The sequence below is a fragment of the Triplophysa dalaica genome, chromosome 6 (assembly GCF_015846415.1).
Source record: "Triplophysa dalaica isolate WHDGS20190420 chromosome 6, ASM1584641v1, whole genome shotgun sequence".
Lineage (NCBI taxonomy): Eukaryota > Metazoa > Chordata > Actinopteri > Cypriniformes > Nemacheilidae > Triplophysa > Triplophysa dalaica.
In genome coordinates this window covers 3,600,808-3,621,015 of record NC_079547.1, presented here as the reverse complement: position 1 = coordinate 3,621,015, position 20,208 = coordinate 3,600,808, and the positions used below count along the sequence as shown (strand labels likewise).

Here is a 20,208-nt window from a genome sequence, read left to right as displayed (position 1 = left end):
ACAGATGGCTAAAGACACTTTTTCATTCCAAAGCCTTGATTTTAATTTCAACATCCATGTGCAGGCCACGCGCATGGGGTCTCATCTAACATCCACGAGCTGCCTGGAGGCCACAGATTCTGATCGGACGAATTCATATCTCTCTTGGATATTGCCAGAGAGGCTGGAGTATTAACCCACTCAAGGGTATAACGCATGAATCAAAGTTAAAACAAAACAAAGAAAATGACACATTTTTCCAATTCTCCAAGTGAAATTCCGGTCTCGAGTCCATTCTGTTTGTTTAATATGAGAACGGTTACAGGATCCCAGAGGCTCATTAAAGGCGGCGAGTTAACAGATGAGAATGCAGAGTGATAGATTTCTGCAGCGATAATGGAAATCTCTCAGAACAAAGGCTGCTTATTAATGAATGTTCCTCTGATAGCATGAGCATTTGAAACAGAAAGCGTGAACTGTGCATGTAATTGTGGCAGACTGGGAAATTAATGCCTCTGAGATATAAAACAAGCAAGTGTGAGTTATTAGATTAATCATACAGAGAGGAAAAACGCTGGTGAGAGATTGTGGGTTTGTAGATATTCTATGCTGAGGCGTTCACAAAGAAAGAAAGTGAATATCTGATGAAAAATACTGTTTCTTGTGCAAATATTTGAAGTTTTAAAAATTCCCTGAACACAGTATAATAATAATTAGGATGATTGATTCTGGTTTATATGTCAAAATTGAAATGGAACGACAATTGAGAGTGTTGCATTGTGGGATACAGGGGAATTTCCTTGGTTATAAAGTAATATAACACTGTGCATACACATACCATATTCTAACAACAAAGCGATTATGAAAAATACAATCAATAAATATCACCTCTCTACCGCCATCTCTGTTTAATTGATAGAATTGCAGGTGATATTACCAGTAATATTTACATTTAATGACAATAAACGGACATTTCCCCACAAAATGGCACTTTCAGCTCGACTTAAAATCATTATTATATGATTAACATCCTAAAACGTGGTAAGAAGACAGTGAACATTGATATTTAAAGGGATAGTTCACCCAAAAATATTATTTTATTATTTTTCACACATTCGTGTCATTTTAAACCTGAATAACTTTCTTTGCTATGCAGAATAAAAAAGAAGATATTTTAAAGAACGTTGATAACCAAACAACCTTGGACCCCATTGACTTCCATTGTGTGTTCCACAAAATAAAGAGGTTTTGGACCACATGACTGTGAATAAATGAATACTTTATTATTTCAGTGATCTATCCTTTTAATGCATTTGCTCAATAACTGATTTATATTTTTAATTCAAAAAGTTACAGATTGCAGCCTTAAAATGTCAAGTTTGTTCATTCTGATCATTCAGTTGATTCAACACTACTCTACTTCGACTGAAACACACTTTGCAGTTTTCCTGGGCTGCTATTAGCACATCAGCACAAGGTCAGGACTCTATGTGTATCAGCTCATGGTAGACACCACTGCCCTTACCAGACTGATACACATCTCAAGGACCCGCCTTCGCCCCAGCCGACCGCCAGATCGATAACGTGAAAGAGAGACAGCATTTAAATGACCCGTTAGAAGACTGGATTTCCTGTGGATATGCCAGAAACAGCAGGGAAAAGACAGAAGAGAAAGAAGCGATTGCAAGAATAAAAGGGCAGGAAGAAAAAACGCTGTTGGTGTGATTATCTGCAGATTACAGACGTCAGTGGATATCTCTCATAAAGGGATACATGCAGGGGGTCTCACTTTATGTGACGGCAACTTGGGTGGATATACAGGCTGGAAAGTTAATTCTATTCAGGAATCATAAAATAGTTTTGGTACTGCATGATGATCTGTTGATACAGACACATTTGTATCACTACTAATATTGTGTATATAATTGTGCACAGTGTATATCACTTTTTATATTTGGTTACATTCGGGCAATTCCGTGAAAATGTCAAGTTTTTCCCAAAGTTTTTTACTAAACTAACAGCACAGATATCAACATTTGGTACAGTAGTTCAAATACCCATGTGAGGTCTCTTCGTATGATTTGAAAAGCATTTGTTTGTTTTTAGTGCTTGATTTTTCATAGTCAGGTAAGTGCCATTTTCAGGATTGTCACATCCATAACGCTACATATTCCTCATAAATGGGCACATTTTGGGCAAAACTTTGCCACAAATGGGCAAAGAAAGTAAATTTTTTTATATTCTATGAAGAGACATCCCTTCTCCATTTCAGGTTTTTGCATATTAAATCAGAAATCCTACAAAGTTGGTCATCTCCCAAAAATGTGTCCGTTTTGGTCAATTTTCCTTTTAGATAACTTGTGTGATATTTTTCTGATGTTTAGACTCTATCAAGAAGGGTTTAGTAAAATATAAACCGATGGTTCAGTACATTGGTAACAAATAAGTGATTTTATTTCATATCCATAATGCTGGAATTGCTCATTTGTGGGACAATGTCTTGTAGAGAAACGATGACACTTAATTAATTTGCATAATGAGATGTAAGTTAGTTAACATTTTTGTGTTATATATTTTGTTGAGCATCCGAAGATACATATGAACAAAAGAAATAAATTAAATTACTGTTATGGACTGGAACAAAGCTCTAATACTAAGTGTTACGTTTCTGTGCATAACTCTTCAACAACCCCCGACAAACTCACAAAATCCAACATAAGACCCTGACAACAACCTGAAAATCACTCACAACAACCAGAGAACAATCCACAGCGCCCAACCCTCTGAGTACCCCCCACAAGACCCTGCGATGCATCCACAACCCCCTGACAACCACCACCAACATTCCTTGCGTGTAAGCCTCTGAAAACCATCTACAACACCCTGACAACCAAAAACAACCCCCTCAACACCCTCGCAACCCCCCAACAACAACCGCACAACAAGCCTCTGACAACATAAACAATACACTGACAATCATTCACAAACCACTGACAACCACCAATGCAAGCCCCGGATATCATCAACAACATCCTGACAAATACAATCCCAACAGCCCCCTCACAAACACCCCCAACAACCACTGACAACCACCAATGCAAGCCCCTGACATCATCAACAACATCCTGACAACCATCCACAACCCCCTGACAACCACCAACAACAACCACATACAAGTCCCTGAAAATCATCAACAAAACCCAGACAAATTCAATCCACACAACCCCCTCACAAACACCCCCAACAACCACCAACAACAACAGCCGCACCCAAGCCAATGACATCATTAACAGGACAGTGACAACCATCCAGAACCCCCTTACAACCACCAACAACAACAGCCGCACCCAAGCCAATAACATCATTAACAGGACAGTGACAACCATCCACAACCCCCTTACAACCACCAACAACAACCGCATGCAGGATCCCTTGAAGATCACCAACAACACCCAGACAACCATAAACAACCCCCATAACACCCTCACAAACACTTAAGGGTTCTCCTGGCTCAAAATGATGTGGAGGTGGTGCCCTCCTGATCTTGTACATGCATGCATGTGTAGGCCTTGGATTAACCAAACACTTTACAAACAACATTGTAGCAAGATTCAAAGTAGGGAAGGAAGGAGGCGGGAACCGGCAACCATTTAAACATTTAATCTAACAAAATCAAAAGTAAAATGACAGTCGGACGCCCCTCATGGTTGACAAATAAAACATAAATACAAATACAAACGTAAAACATGTTCGGGTCCGGTCCTCTCTCTTCGACGGTCCGGTCGCTCGTTCTCTTATATGCTCCCGATATCCTAAGTGATTCGAGACCGGTGCGCGCACAGCTGGCGCTCTTTAACAATTACTCACCGGTCTCGAACCACGGTCTCGCCCCGCCTACTCCACTGCAAACATATACAAGTTAAAAAGATTAGATGAAAATGACAATTAGTCAGCAGTTTCAATAAATGAGCAAAGCTCATTCACATCCCGTGTTCTCTTGTAGTTCTCTGAGCTTTAAATGAATCACTGTTCTCTTATATTTGCTAGTGAATGAATAGTTTCAACTGTTCAAACAAATCGGTTCAAAGGAGTGAACTCGCTGTGTAGGATACAGTATAACGCTGATTCAACGAGCCGACTGCACAGCTCACAATAATGTACAGCAGGTTCATTTAAAGAGCACGTTGCCCGCGATCCCATTTTTCAACCTTTAGTTAGAGTGTAATGTTGCAATTAGAGCATAAATAATATCTGCAAAATTGTAAAGCTCAAAGTTCAGTGCCAAGCAGATTATTGTCTTTAGCAGAATTTGCTTTTCAAGGACTACATAGCACGGCTGGATCGGACTACAGCCCTCTACTTCCCCGGTACATGATGTCACCATTCTGAGTGCCTTTAATAACCTCTGCCCAAAGGAATATGTGGAGATGGTGGTCTAGTGGGTTAAACCACTGAACTGGTAAATCAAAGGTTGCTGATTCGATCCCAGCAGCCACCACCAGTGTGTCCTTGAGCAAGACACTTTACTCCATGTTGCTCCAGGGGGATTGTCCCTGTAATAAGTGCACTGTAAGTCGCTTTGGATAAAAAAATCTGCCAAATGACTAAATGTAAATGAATACGGCATACAATGGGCGAGGTCTTCCTTAGAGAAGAGGAAGAGCCCCTGGAGTAGTGTTCGGTTATCAGAGCTCTTAAACATTTGACTGAGCTACGCACTAAACTACTTTCACTTTCATCACAGTCCTACAGCTGGTAATAATAATTCAGCATTCTAAGATAACCAATGGTCAAATAACAGCTTCCATGACTTTAACATCGCCTGTGAAAGCTGTTCTGTGCAATACACTGATATTGGGTGTGTGTTCTTACCTCTTAAACACTTCTATGAAACGTCCTTTGAAGACCTGCTTGCAAATGTCTCCGGGTCAATCTGCTTGTTTTATTACCCAACTCGGGTCCAATATAAAAAGGCAAAACTAACGCTTCTGTTGTAAGTGTTAATTAATATAACTGGTCTGACACCATTCGGTCCGGTGTCATTCCCCTCGCTATATTAGGGGGGAAAAAATTGTTCACTAACACAGATTGACGTTTGCTCATTCACTAATAGACCTCCGTTACACTTCGATCGGGCAACATGTTTTTAACTAATAAAGTGAAGTTGACGCCATTGTTACCGTTTATTGCTAAAAGCCAAAGTTTATGAATACACGTGAAAGGGGCACAGACCAATCACAACAGACTGAGAAGCAGAAGCCAATCACGAAAGACCTGGTCAGCTTTACCAATCAGACAGTACGTAAGGAGGGACTTTATATAGACCGGAAGAAATACAGTTGTTTTGTGAGAAATGGGACAATAGACTTGAAGTATGTGAAATATAAAGCGTTTTTTTATTAGACACATGAACATCCATGGTTAAACATCCAAAAAACATAATCAAAGCCTCTAATACAGTCAAAGACTTGGTCCTTTAAGGAACCTTTCAAGAAATTGAACATACAGCTAATACAACGCCTAATAGCTCTTGTACTGCGACTCTTCAGTCCATTACTAGTGTTGATAACGAAACCACAACCTCCACCCGCAGTGCCCTGACAACCCCCCCCAGATGAACCTTATAAAAAGCTTCTAAACAATGTTTAAGTTACAGTTACACAGATATGAGATGACAAACTTCTCTGTTGCCCATTACATTAATGCAACACAGATTCACCATATCTGATACTGTTCTGGCCACACAGCACACAACGGGCAGTGTGATTAGTTCTTTACAGACAGCATGAACAAGACACTTGCCAGAGGCAGAGAGTGTGTGAGAGAGAGATGGACATGTTTTTTCTGCATTTTACTCTGGAAACATCTGGAAAATTGCCCCCAGGAAAGCCAAATGTCGTTCACAGCCATATGCTTACATCTTCACAATACAGGTATCCGTCCCCATGTTTTGTATGCGTGCATTGTGGGATTTACAGTTATTAGTGTTTAGCATCCAAAGAACGTAGCACATTCATAAGTGAGAAAACTCTTTCAAATGAATCTGTCATGTTCAGCCTTGAGCTCAGTGCGAGTCACTCCGCTGTCTCTTTAACAGCCCATTCATGTCCAGTGTTCTTCTCTCTTACAACATTACTGAATCAATAGCTTGAGATGTAGCTCCTGTAGTGCTTTTGTTTCAAACTGAGGCCTGTTACGGGAAGCAGGCTAGGCTGTCGTTGTATAAAAAGCCTGACGCTTTAAAAAGTCGCTCTTATCCCACTGCTAATAAACTGCAGGTGGAGGTATTGTGTGTACTATATGTTATTCAATGAGCAATAAGATTGAAAGATAGCGAATGAAAATGCTCACGATTCACAAATTGTTTTTCTAAAAAAGGTCTCTGTTATCTTTCACAATAGTTGTCAAAGAATCTGTGCTTAACTTTGCAAAGATACCAAAGTATCTTTTACTAAGAATTTATATATGTTTATATATATATATATTTATATGTTAAGATATGCAATTGAGCTTTTGCTGAATCATAGAATAATTTTAATTGAACGTGAATTAGAAACATTGTACATTTTGTTGAATTATATTACAAAATTACACATTATAACTTTAAGAGATTGTTTATTTATTAACTATATATTTGACTTTTTATTTAGATAGTATAAAGTTTGTTTTTTAATAAAAAATAGGCCAATACATTGTTGCGTTTCTATTTTACACCTCTACATTTACCTCAACAAATGTCTCTTAAAATGGTCTATTTTTAGTTTTCCTAAGGAATTCAAGTAGCCACATCTGAGACACCATATTAAATATATTGAATGATACGGAGCTTTGAAAGAGCGACCTCTCAACATAACATTTCCCCCCGGCGAGCTGTAATATATCTCAACAGGACAGAATTTCATCAAACGCTACCATTTCCTCACCGCGTGGAAGAAAAATCCCTTTCCTTGGACAGCTCAAATACACAAATCCCATGATTCAAGTAGTTAACAAGCAATCAATAACCAATCTCACTGTGACTGAGCTCTTCTATTGTGTTTAAATGGGACATTAACATTGTCACCTACATCTCAATATTCGCTGTCATCCTGCAACGTCATACAACACGAGAAAGGTTAGAGACCGACAGGAGACATCATTTCCAGGTCGTGACCTTCGGCGATATCAATAGGGCATGTTTGATTTAGTCTTCTTTAGTGGCTTTGTGCATCTGCTTTAAACGCTCTTAAAGTGGATTAGAAATGAACACACTTGACGCTAATTGCTTGTTGAAAATCCTCCTAGATACAAGTCCATTCGTCCTCTAAATCCACAGCTATGGCCAACATTTATATGGATAACAGATCAAGTAGCTGAAAAACATTTTAAATATATTAAATGATGAAGAAGCACCATCCAAAATGCTTTTTATGATATTGAGAAAAACAATATAACATTTTATGAATGTTATTTTTTGTTCATCACAATAACTTAATTTGATTCTTGTACAACCAAATGATTAGAAATGCAGCACACAAGTTATCTTAACTTTTTATGATGCTATTTTTGCGTGACATCTCCTCTATAAAGAAAGCAAGGATGCTCTTCAAAGATTCATCCTCGGTGTTCACCGAAGACAGCAAAATGAACTATTCCTTAAAGACCCGGCTGATGGATGCAGCTGAAGAGGCTAATAGAAACATATCGACAAGAAAACGTTGTGCTTATCTCGCTCCTGCTGTACGGCCGCAGCCAACAGTCCCAAAAGCAGATGGGAGACACTTTAGGGAGTGAAGAGGGGGGAGAAAGATGTGCGGTTACAAATGAACAGTTTTATAGCTTTATTGCTGCTAATTCACAGGGCATTAATACTCTTGGGAAAAGGGCAGCAGGCCAGTCTCCAGATGCAGCGCTGATCAATGGGACGCTCTGAAAATGATTAACTTTCACAAAGCAGGTGTCTGAAATTTGCTCATCTTAGTTTTCTTCACAATGTAGTCGTCCCGAGTGGAGCTTGAGCAGAACAACAAGAAAATTGTCAAATCTTTATTGTCACAGTTCATTTACTCATTAGTATATAATTGCGTATTCTGGCTGAGCATTATGTTAGTGGCTTAAGGTTATGGGTTCGATTCCCAGTGAACACAAATGCTAATAATAATAATTTGAATGGACTGTAAATCGCTTTGGATGAAAGTGTCAAATGCTTAAGTGTTCATTAAAGAGTTTGCTCATTTAAAAAGGACAAATGTTGTCATTATTTATTTGCCCTCATGTGATATAAACCCTAAATGGCTTTCTTTGTTCAGTTATTTTAACCAAATAAAAATGGTGTTTGGTGTTTTTTGTTTACAGCATGGTGACTGCCTCTTCAAACTTAAAACGACTCAACGAGACAAGTGCTGAATATTCCAGATTCCAGACATACAAACAGGTTTGGCAAAAAGCAGACTAAAATATAACCACATTTCTATGAAAGTTTGACCAGTTCCTTTCTGTACCTAAAGTGTGGTTTTAGGCCATTTTCTTTTCTTAAATGTGTTATAACCAGAACATAACAAACGCACAATGAGCAGATGACCAAACCAAAATATTGGATTCGTTTTTTTACCAAACCCACCGTCAGGACACCTGGAATATACAGAACCGACTGTTGAAACATAAAGGCAGTCATTATTCAATTATATTGTAAACAAAAGCTTTTTAACAAATCTCTGTTTTGGTTTCAAAGAAGAAAGTATGGTTCTGAGTGACATGAGAGTTAATATAATGACACATTTTTGCTTCTGGCCAAACTGTTGCTTCAAGGACCAAATTTGTTAACAATAAAAAGCATTTTTGATACTTGTGGTACAGACAAAAGGGGCAAAAGACAATAAGCCTAAATGTAAAAATAACCTGATATCTATTGGTAATTGATTTGATGAGAGAGGCTGAACATTTTAAGTGAATCATAATGTCACCCAAAAGCAAAGCGATTTCAGATGCGGAGGAAGTCAACTACGATACAAAATGTGCCTTAAAACTATCGTTTTAATTTTATCGATTCCGATTCTGCTTATTGATTCTGCTTCTTATCGATTCCCAGTTCCGTTTCCACACTTAAGTAAAACATTTAGATATCAACCTGTATGCATTTAGCCTGCATATTGACTGGTTTTGTGTATATATACAAGCAACCATGTTTTGTCTGATTTATTACAATTTGTATGACCATAGCTTAGCTACAAAATGGTTAAACTATAGTAAATATAATGAAACGATTGTCAATTTGTGACTCCTGTGCTTTTTCACAAGTTAACACATGCACATTTCTGAAAAATATGCATGCAGGAATTAATAAAAGGAATTGAAATATTAGTTTCAAGTATCCTATTCCTATCCATTCTGATCTGATTCCTCGCCTTTCGATTACGATTCTCAATCGATTTCGGCATTCGATACCAAACCCTACTTAAAAGAGTAAAACTTTAACTGTTACTAATTAGTATAATATACAGATGTGTAAGAGCATAAAGCAAACAGTACAATAGCAGATTGTGTAATGGACACTCCAGTGGACACTTCCCTCCGTCTCAGTCTGTTTGTTAATTAAAATGTACGCGTGTGTGTACGTGTGTGTTTGGGAGGGTGGCATTACTCATCCATGACATCACCCAATTGATCATGATGTAGGACTCAATCTCAGCAGGGAAACCTGTGATGTAGGAGTCAGCAGGTTATCAGCAGGAGGCCTGCACCTTGTCTTTATCGAGGTGAAGGTGTTGCTTCGGGGCAGAGCTGGAGGAGGGGTGGCGGTTAGCCTGCCCTCGACCCGTCCCAAAACACAATCAATGAATGCTTTAACTCAAAGGGGAACATTCACCTGGCGGTTAATATCGTTTTCCTACAATCTCCGGTTCCCAGTGGAACCATCGCGAGGCACGTGAAGAGCATTACTTGTATAAACCCGTCGTGTTGTCAAACATACGAAAATGTGATAGGGTAATAAACTCATGACTATTTCAACATGTGCTGCTAATATACGTAGCGTTAACTGCTACTTTTGGCAGCTGTTAAAGTCTTGTGTAATTCTGGACTCATTGTGGAATGGGCTTTTAACGTTGACTCGGTAAGTGACCCTTATTATGAGAAAGACTCGGGATCGGACAGTACGACGAGCTCTGAGGTCTCTGAAGGGAAAGCAGGCAGTATTGCGGTATTATTGCTGAACTCTGATAGCGGCTTCTCAGCACTGGCTCGGCCTTTATTGACCCATTACTCAGTGGCCCTATCACTGGACAGTAACGGCCCGGTCAATGAATGAGGAAATGGTGAACATTCGGCAGCGTAACTACGGTTTTACTTCACATTGATGAGAACTGAAATATAGTTTGGCAAGCGTTTTGTGTTTTACAATCACAAATATAACTAACCCCTACATTTCTGTTCACTTTGTTACCTTTAATGGCGATTCCTGTAAAGACAGAACAGGACATGTTATAACAGACCCAGACTCAAACCTGCGTCGGCAGCTTGAACTCTGCATCTCTTCTGACAACTCCAAGGCCACTGGTGTCTAAAAACCAACAAAGTCTTTTATTTATGTATTACTATAAACTTGAAATGAAATCAAAATGATGAAAATGACATATAGACTAAATAGGAAATGGCAGAGATTGTGTTTCTGTTATTTCTATTTACTTTGTTTATTAAACCGATAAAACGCTGTGATCATTTACGGTGTTCCAAAGATATGAAGTTATTTATATATATTTGTTAAACACAAAAAATATATTTTGAAGAATGTTTGGAATCAATCAGTTCTGGGGCACCATTGACTACCACAGTAGTGTTTTCCTTCTATTATAGTCAATGATGCGCCAGAATTCTGTGGTTACATCTACTTCCAATATCTTTCTTTATCTATGCAATTTATATAAGTTTTAAAAAACATCTGTGTGAGCAAATATTGACAACATTTTTATTTTTGTGTGAACTATTCTTTTAATATTTGTTTAGAATGAGGATAAATGTCACAATCTCTCCATGTTGGCATCTACCTAATTTGGATAAAGTCACAGCCATGGGATCTCAAAAAACAAATGATATATTGTTTTCATTTTAAAATTTCATGAGCTTTGTTCTGCCATCTAAACTGTGAGGGATTATACAGCTGGACGCATCTTCTGTTTTCATCATTTTTTATTTCGCCACATTAAGGACCCCACCAAAACACACCTGTGATCAGTTTTTGGGTCTTGACCCACTAGTTGAAGATCTGCTACGCTAGGACCTACGGTTTGGACAACTTTGGCTTAACTCTCCCATCCTCTAAACCAGAGGTTATAAAACTATGGCCTGGGGACCTCCATTGGGCCTTAAGTAAGTTCTAAGTGGTCCCCAGATAATTTTTGTAAAAGTTGTAAAATTCTACTCGAGATTGATTCATTTATACCCAAGCAGACAACATGAAGTACAACTTCTAATCACCTCCTAAAATCTGTGACAAATATGCATCATTAAAATGCTAAGGGGCATATTTAAGGATGTTGGTTCTATCCTCACCATGTCAATGACTAAAACTCCACCAGTCTGTCCTTCTGTAGCACACCACCTCTCAGGACTGACATTACAGCTGTCATCTTCCTCTGCATGGGATCGCTCGCAATTTACCACGGTCCGTGGGATCTAGTTACCCGTACCCGCCTGGACACATTCAGCGGCGTAGAGTGGGGGAGGTTCCGAGACAAAGCCCAATGAGTAACATTCAAAAGAGGGAAACTGGACCCTGGCGGGCTGCGATATCAGAGTGTTGTGTTGAAATAATTAGCCTGCTTAACGCGCCATCTGGGCCCTCCTTCGCTGGCAGCCGACGGGTGCCAGATGCCACCTGGCTAATTTTGCCGCAGCGGTAGCGTCGGAACTGACAAACTCCACCGCGGGTGCTACGTCGCCTCTCGGCTGGGCCCTAAATACTGCAGTGAAACTCAGAAACTCTCCCTGAAGCCGTGGAGACGGCACATTATGCTTGGAGCACTTCATTATCCGAGAGCTTAGACACACTAAACAGCACCACAGGAAGTGGACGGCCACTGTCAACAATGCCATTATCTTTAAAGTGCATTAAACTTCAACAAACCCGCTGTAAATTGTAAATCTTTCATTTGGGAATTCGTGTTCCTTCGCAAATTAGCATCCTAAAAGTAACGACTCATTAACGAATTTCAGTAAAACAACTTCACTTAGTTTCGCTGTAGGCCGGCAAGACAGCTAAAGTTTGGTACATCCGAAGTGCCCTCGCTTATCCACGAGACGTAATTACGCAAACAAATCCACCGGCACGCGAACTTCCTCGGTTATCAAGGAAAAACAGGTTCCCTGTAATGCAACCGTTCCGGGTCTTTTAGCACCGACAATGACAACGGCTAGAAATATTTGTTCGACTGCAACCGGCCTGCTTGGTAACTTGATAAGGGTCTGAATTTACTTGATGAGGTAAAAAGTTCCTGAGCTCAGCAGCCTAAGCTGACGGTCCCCAGAGAGGCGCTGAGAAACCGTATCTGCCCTGTAGGAGCTTCCCTTTGGTAAGCACTTCTTATCGGGAGGCCATCACGACTGGCCGATAGCACTGGGTAATATCCAGTAACAGCAGTCTTATGTGAGATCCAATACGTGGATCAATCCTGGGGCCAGAGAGCTCTCATTATCCTCCGGAGGATTTCTTATCCTCGCATCCGGGCACAAAACATCACATAGTAGGATTTTACGAACTAACACAGAAGCAAACCTTTTGGTTTCTGAGAATAATAATATTACTGTTTAGGTATTGTGAACTAGGACACTACGAAAAACACAATTGCCATCTTTTGAAAACCTTTGCTTCTAGATGGCATTGAGATTTAATGGAGAGAAATTTGAGACTTTTAAGACTTTCTTTCTTAAGACCTCAGCAATCTCATGCGTGTCTCAATAGATCTCCTGTGCGATACAAAACTCAAAGATTTTAATATAAACTCCAATATTCTTTCAATTTTCATTTAGTTTATTTATACTCTCCACCTTAATTTTACAGCTCTATACACTAACTGCATATCAACAAATTATTTAGATGTGTCTATTTTATTCTAAGGAAAAATTCAGGTCATTGTTGATACAAAAATGAAACTCTATTTATTCCTATGAGTTATAAAATCTTGACCCCTGAGCATGACAATTCTCCTCTGGGTAAAGACATCAGGTCTCATGCATGTTTACTGTAGGACCTAATAGTAGTTCGGAGAGTAAACTCATAATGCGACATACTCAGTTGAGTGGCTTTACAATGCAGTGGTGCAAGAAACGTGTAATCATGCGTGCGTGTCTGAGCCATCGTAGCAAGACACAAGAGATGGAGAAAAAATCCAAGAAACAGAGGTTTGAGAAAGAGAGACCGGTAGGGATAAAGACAGAGACACTGGGAGAGAAGTGGGATTCTGGAACTCCTTTGGGGATCCCAGTTTGCTGCTGCACATTTTCCCATGTGACCAAAGAAATGAATAACGACTGATTGTCATTCTTACACTTGTTTCCACGGCAGCGACTTATTCTAATTCGTGCTGAACAAGCGGCAAAAACAAATAATCCATAATGAAGGCACAATTTACAAAACATGCACGACAAATATTCAAGTGAGATTTCCAGCAAGAAAAAAAATTCAAACTAAATATCTTACTTTTATATATTTTGTAAAAGTTTTACAGTATGATAATAACCTGTTTGCATAATAAAAATGTGATTTATACTTCATGCCATTGTACTTGATATATAATTGTCTTTTCACATAAAGCATGTCAGTTTCATCTTCGAACAATAATGTACTATAGATCATTTATTATTATGACTGAAAAGATTTTTGATAACCGTGAATTTGAATATATCTGAAATTGTTTCAGTCAAAGCAGTCATTAGAGTCATCAAATTCTGTGGCCTTAGATGTAACCGTTCATTATGTTATACTCCATCAAATCATTTTTCTTTAAGATTCTGATGAACCCCATACTTTCGAAACAGTTTAAATAAACGTAAAAACATCCAAATCAAGCAACAAACACACAGACGCAAAGCAGCTTCATAAAGCTCTGAGCAAAAGTTTGTCCACTGCAGTTCAGGAGAGTCATTATCCAGGACAGAAGAATCGGCACGCGCCGCACACTTATCACACCAATTACAGTTTTAAAAGCCATCTCCCACGTCTACAAAGAAAATTGTACAAACACCAAACTAAAGTCCAGCTGGGCAGCTGCACTCCGGTAAAACCCGTTTGTGTCTCTTACCTCCCGAGAGAAACTGACGTCTGGGGGGAAGGTCAGGACCTTTCGGCGCGCAAACGGTCGTAGATCTCTTTGGCTCCGGGGCATCGGACCGTCGTAGGCCACTGAGCCGGTAGAAGATAAATCAGAGGGTCGGGACACAGGAGCCGAGATGAGCTCCGTGCAGGGGCGAGAGAGGAGTGCCCGAGCCGGGCCGGGCGGACGGCTTCTACTGCGTCTCCCGGAATGAAAGCAATCCCTGGGACAGAATGGGTAATGAGATCTCGGCTCCTGAGATTTTAGCTTTCTTAATCATGTTCATAATTAATTCAAGAACATTGATAATTTCATTACATTCTTTTTGTCTTATCAATAAATGATGTGCCTGCACTTTTGGTCTTGTGTACGGGCGAGGGAGAGAGAGAGAGACGGAGAGAGAGGGAGATGCTGAGAGTAATACAGTACCACCGGCAAGCCGAGATGAATACGATACAAACAGCAAAGTGGTAATTATAATCTTTGACCAGGCCACCGGCAGCACAATATGAAGTCAAGCAGGCACTAATAATTAATAAGTTCTTATGTCGAGAGTGTGTGTTTGATTACAGGAGGCGTGTTCTCTGCGTGCCCACGCGCCTGCCATGCGGCCGCAATTAAAAATGATTGGTTCTGACTTTTCTCAGTTTGGGGGTTTTGTGTTTATGAACGCAGTTACATTACATTTTCAATTGACGGGTTCGACAGATCACATCGTTGACTGATAGATCCTGGTGCCCTCATGAAATTCAATATAAAGATCCAGAAAAAAAACTTTATTTGGTTGCTCTTTCATAGCTCACAAGATTTTATGAAGTTCTGTGATTCATTCAAGTATCAACTTGGTTTTAGATGTTTTTCCTACAATTACTTTGGAGGAATAAAAAAGAGGCAAATTAGCAATTGTTCAAATGCAAAAAAATTGTCAATTAATCTATATTGGTTAAAATTATCTTTATGTAGTTAAATTTGATGGGAAATGTTTGACTTCATATTGAGATCTCCAATAATATTGATTTGTGATTACAGACTTGACAAATCTGTGCTTAGTTTGAGATATTGTTGACATCTCTTCTGGAACTCTTCCTCCCACCAGAAATGTCTGATATGACATAAATTTCTTTCCATTTAATCTCACTGATGCCTGGTTGAAATACGTAAAGGAGACGGAGATCTCATCAGCGATTTTTCTTATAAGGAGGAAGTGATGTCAAAAGAAAGAGATAATAATAAAGAACGCTCTGGTTTAGCAAAAGTTAATGAGGTTTTATTCATATTTAATGGATCACTGTGACAAATTTCACCAGGCATGTACCTGTTTTACACAAGAGAATAAGTTATTCTAAAAATAGAACTACATCATGAAGTGAGATTTTATAACTTGGTTTTATTGACATGAATAAGGCGTTTGAACAGTTATCCTTAAACGAGTGAAAGAGATTGAGACAGAAGGCTTGACTACAGTAATTTGACGGATGAGACTGACCCCGTTTATTGGGCAGTGAATGATAAGTCTCAGTGGGGGGGTTAATCTGATAACAAGAATGGCAGAAATATCTCGTAGGGAACTAAACGCAATCACTCAGAGTCTGGTCAGCGTTCGGACCGGACACTATGATTGATACTGTACATACACGCCATCCGTCCCTCTACAGGACCCAAACCGCTAACATTTACTACAGCACTGTAACACAACATTACATCATTAAACACCAGCAAAAATCTTCCAAAGCGCAACACGCGGGTGAACATAAAATAGTTGAGATGGAAATGTATTTACAGTCTTATTTACACATGTCCCATAAGATATACCTGCTCGCGAGCCGTATTAACACCGGAGGCAAAAAGTACAAAATTTATCAAGGTCATTTCGACACATAACTTTATATAGGTTGAGCATACAAAGTTTTTTTGCATTTCACCCAGCGTCACATATTAATCATGTTGTACGTGATGTGTGCCAATCTCATCTTTTCTCTGACGTAAATGTCGGCCCTACCCACGATGCCTAGCTGTGCTTCTTAGGGGCCAGTGGATGATAATATTTCCATAATAATCCACCCTCGGTTCCCAGGGCCCCTAGAGAGAGAATACTAGAAGAAGGGTCTCTCTCAGGCTGAGTGGAGCCTCATCTGCACCATGAAGGGGGGGGGGGTGTAGAACGAGAGTATCGTGCGGCTGAACCAGCCTGTAGGCAATGCAATAAAATCACTGCACGCTGCTCCGCTCTGCACCGCGTCGCATAGCCCACCACTAAAACAGCACCCGCGGAGGCATATAAATATGAGAGAAAGAGAGAGAGGGAGGAAGTGGGTGGTGGCACAGCTAGAGAATAGACTTTGATACTTATAATTGGAGTGGCTTCCTTTCTCTCTCTCCATTATGAAGTGCATGTATTCATTTTGCATATGGCCCGTGGCAGAGCAACCACACTTGAATCAGGGACTGTTCACACAGGACGTGGTCTTACGTTCTGTTTGCACGATTTTTGATATTGTATATCGTTTGTATCCCACTATATTTATATTTTTTATATTCATCTCAATTTTAAAACCATAATAGATTTGTTAATAACTTAAATGGTGTTTCATGCATTCTGACTGATTTACAATGTTAAACATGCATGCTTCTCATGCTTTACAGGGTCAGCTTGTCAAAGAATGAATTGGACGTATGACGTAGTATTTCTTGATACACTCCCCCAGCACTACAACTTGTTTCAGAAAGTTTTTTATAAGTCTGGATCACTGTTTCTTAACAGGGTTCCTATTCTTTTTATTGGGCAATTCTCCCGGAAAAGCACGGCAAGGCGAAAGAAATAGCCCGTCCACTCACCAACCGATGAGCGAGACCCACTTACCATTAAGATTGGCTGCGTGGGCTTGTGGGCCTGTAGCTGCAGCTCGTTACTCTCGAAATAGTGAAGCTTAGGCGTGTCTGATTGTTCATGGCATTTCAGTGATGGATGTTAAATAAACGGTGGATATAGAGCTGGATTTGCAGATCGTTTGAAACTGATAGATGAAGCGGTCCCAGCACTAAAAGATGCCAGACATGAACCGGATGAGGTAAGTAAAACTAAGTCATATCTGTGTTTTCTTGGCAATACGCCTATTTCACAAAATGGCGACAGAGAACGGAAGTAGGGGAAAACTTTTTCCGGCCACACTGCTGCCATTGCCATTCATTCAGTTTGTTTTCTCACAGGCATTCATTTTATTCACCAAAAACAAAAGTAGCATATGTTGTCCGATTTATTTACTGGGTGTTGTAAAAAAACATAACAAAAACACAGTTTTTTGAGCGATTTATGTATTATCAAAGTCTGATATATGTTAGACAAATCAGCATAAAGGGAGCGCTACATGCATAACTTCTTCTGGTTTCTGGAACTAATCTGTGTAGTGAACAGAGCTAGAGCATTGACCGGACAAGCGTTTAACATACTTCCGGTTTTTACATGTCACGTTATGAAATAAGGCGCGTAGATGCATAATGTAAACAACACAAACTTATTGTGAATCAAAAGTTATGCAGGGATAATGCGATGATGTAGGGTACTGTATGCTCGTGACTTAGTTCCCCCCCCCCCGCACAACGCCAGGTGGTCGTATTTTTCTGGAAATAATCGTACAGCTGTATCTATTTGAAAAAAAAAATTAACCAAATACTCTTTAAATATACAAAGTATGCCATAATACTCTATAGGTACTCAAGATTAATATGAGATTGGACAAAACTGTGTGTATTATGGAAATTTTAATAACTTGTTGATAATTAAAATATTTTTAAAATGCAAACAAATACAATAAACTATTACCGTGTATTACACATTTTGAATTTAGTTAAGGACAACATACATAACACAAACTGAAGACATCTCTGTGTTATTTATGGGACAACACATTTTGTGTTAGTTTTTAACTCAACTTGTGTTGTCCCTTTCAATTATGTCACGCAAAATCATCACAAATGTGCACAAACAATGTGCTGTTACAATACTGTGTTGTCAAAGTTGGCAAGCACTTTTTAATACATTTTATTGGTTAGATATTTGCAAAACCCAGTGACAAACATAAACGTTGACTAAAAATAATGATTTATGAGAGAAAATAAAAATCACGAAATATGAAGACATGAAAGCAGTGATATATTTTGCTGTTAGGCTATAGGCTGTAACAAAACAAACAAAAATTGTGAAAAGCATTATAGAAATAAATTTGAATTAGAACTAAATAAACCCGACCAATACCACAAAAAACGACATTTCTTATCAAACAATGTTTGCACTTTCTGAGGAATCATCCTACGAGTGGCTCGCTTATGACTGTCACAAGTATAGGAGGAAATATTCCAACGTCTGAAAAATCACACACATCACCTTTATTGCACGACCCCTACAGGCCTTTTGTCTTCTTTGCGCGCCTTCTAACAGTTATTACCCAGCTGCCGTGAGCTTCAATCCACGAAACGTAAAGGACCGGATACCATTCCGACTTTTAGAGGGCAGGGTTGTGAAAGGGCAACGAGCGCGCGGCTGCGTGGTGGAGGGGGCATCTGGAGCTCTGCGGAGTTGCTCGACTGCAGAGAGAGAGCTGGGGCTTAGGAAAGACCCCCGCGGACACCGGGGGCCCCTCATCTCCATGACATGCTCTCTCACACCGCGGCGATCGCGGTCAGGGGCCGCGCTAATCAATACATGAAGTCTGCGGGAGGGCGGAGGAAAGTGTCTTAATATGCTTGAGATGTGCTCATATCGCTCCGTTTAGCCGGTGAGGCAAAAGCCATTGCCATGACACTGGTGTGTGTGTGTCTGTGGGATCAGGTGGGCGGGAGAAAGAGAGCAAGAGAAAGAGAGAGAGAGGGCAGGCTAATTAATGTAAGCATTTGTCAGTGATTAAGCTTTAAACAGTAAAGGTCAGCCGAACAGCGGAGCAAGGCCCGTCCCACCACCCTGCTCTTAGGGCAGTCTAAACCTTTCCTGGCTAAATGGTAAATATGCCATTTCACAATGGGGGAGCATGGGACACATGTAGGCCCGACACACGGGTCATTGGCTCTCCACCCTCCATTACCCAGCCAAGGCAAATGTGCCGATCTGTGTCATTTAGGGGATGATAAATAAGGCCTCCGACGAGATCAATAGACGCCGGAGTCCTCAACCAACTGTGATTAATTGACTGTCACCAATTAATGAGGGAAAGATTACAAACCATTGTCTGAAGCATATGTGGGCAAAATACGATCTTTAGAGCGATGGGAGGGGGAGCAGAACTGAATATAATTTGAACCGCAGCTGTACATTTTCTAAAGAATATGTGAATATTCGCTCATGCTAAGCTGAACATGTGAAAAGCGGTTGATAGTACTGTGTGTAGTGGTTAAGATGTGAGGTGAAGTTGTTTTTAGCATGTTGCTTTTTGGTTGGAATGATGTTTTGACTGAGTAAAAGTTTCAACTCATCAATGAAAGTCTATGGGATTTATCTGGTCCGTATTATTATTTGCCAGGAAATAAAATGAACACAAGTACATGCATTTGGCAGACGGTTTTATCTAAAGCATTTAAGGCATAGTTTTTTATCAGTACCGTAGGTGAATGAAAGTTACTTGTGTTAACATGGCTTAGTTTAAGTATAAGCAATAGTAATAGTAATCATAATTCTTTAAATTCATAATTCTCACTGAATTGAAATATAAAGTCAAACATTAATCATGACTTAAATTGCTTGAACAGTAGTTTATTCACAAATGAAAATTCACAGACTCACCCTCCAGCTGTTCCAAACCTGTATACCTTTTGATTTTCTGTTAAACACAAAGAAAGCTATTTAGAGGAGATTTTGTTACAAAAAAATTCTGTGGCATTATTGACATCCATTGTAAAAACAATACCACTACGGACGTCAATGGTGCCCCAGAACTGTTTGGCTTCCTTCATTCAT

General features: G+C 39.6%; 1 long non-coding RNA gene across 1 annotated transcript in view; it reads right to left on the bottom strand.

The window, feature by feature from the left end:
* Positions 1-14,291: 14,291 nt before the first annotated feature.
* Positions 14,292-20,208, bottom strand: part of LOC130424723 (uncharacterized) — a 52,681-nt gene continuing 46,764 nt past the window's right edge. The window contains exon 3 of the long non-coding RNA XR_008906970.1: positions 14,292-14,487. This is a non-coding gene — a long non-coding RNA (uncharacterized LOC130424723). The remainder of the gene's footprint in view (positions 14,488-20,208) is intronic.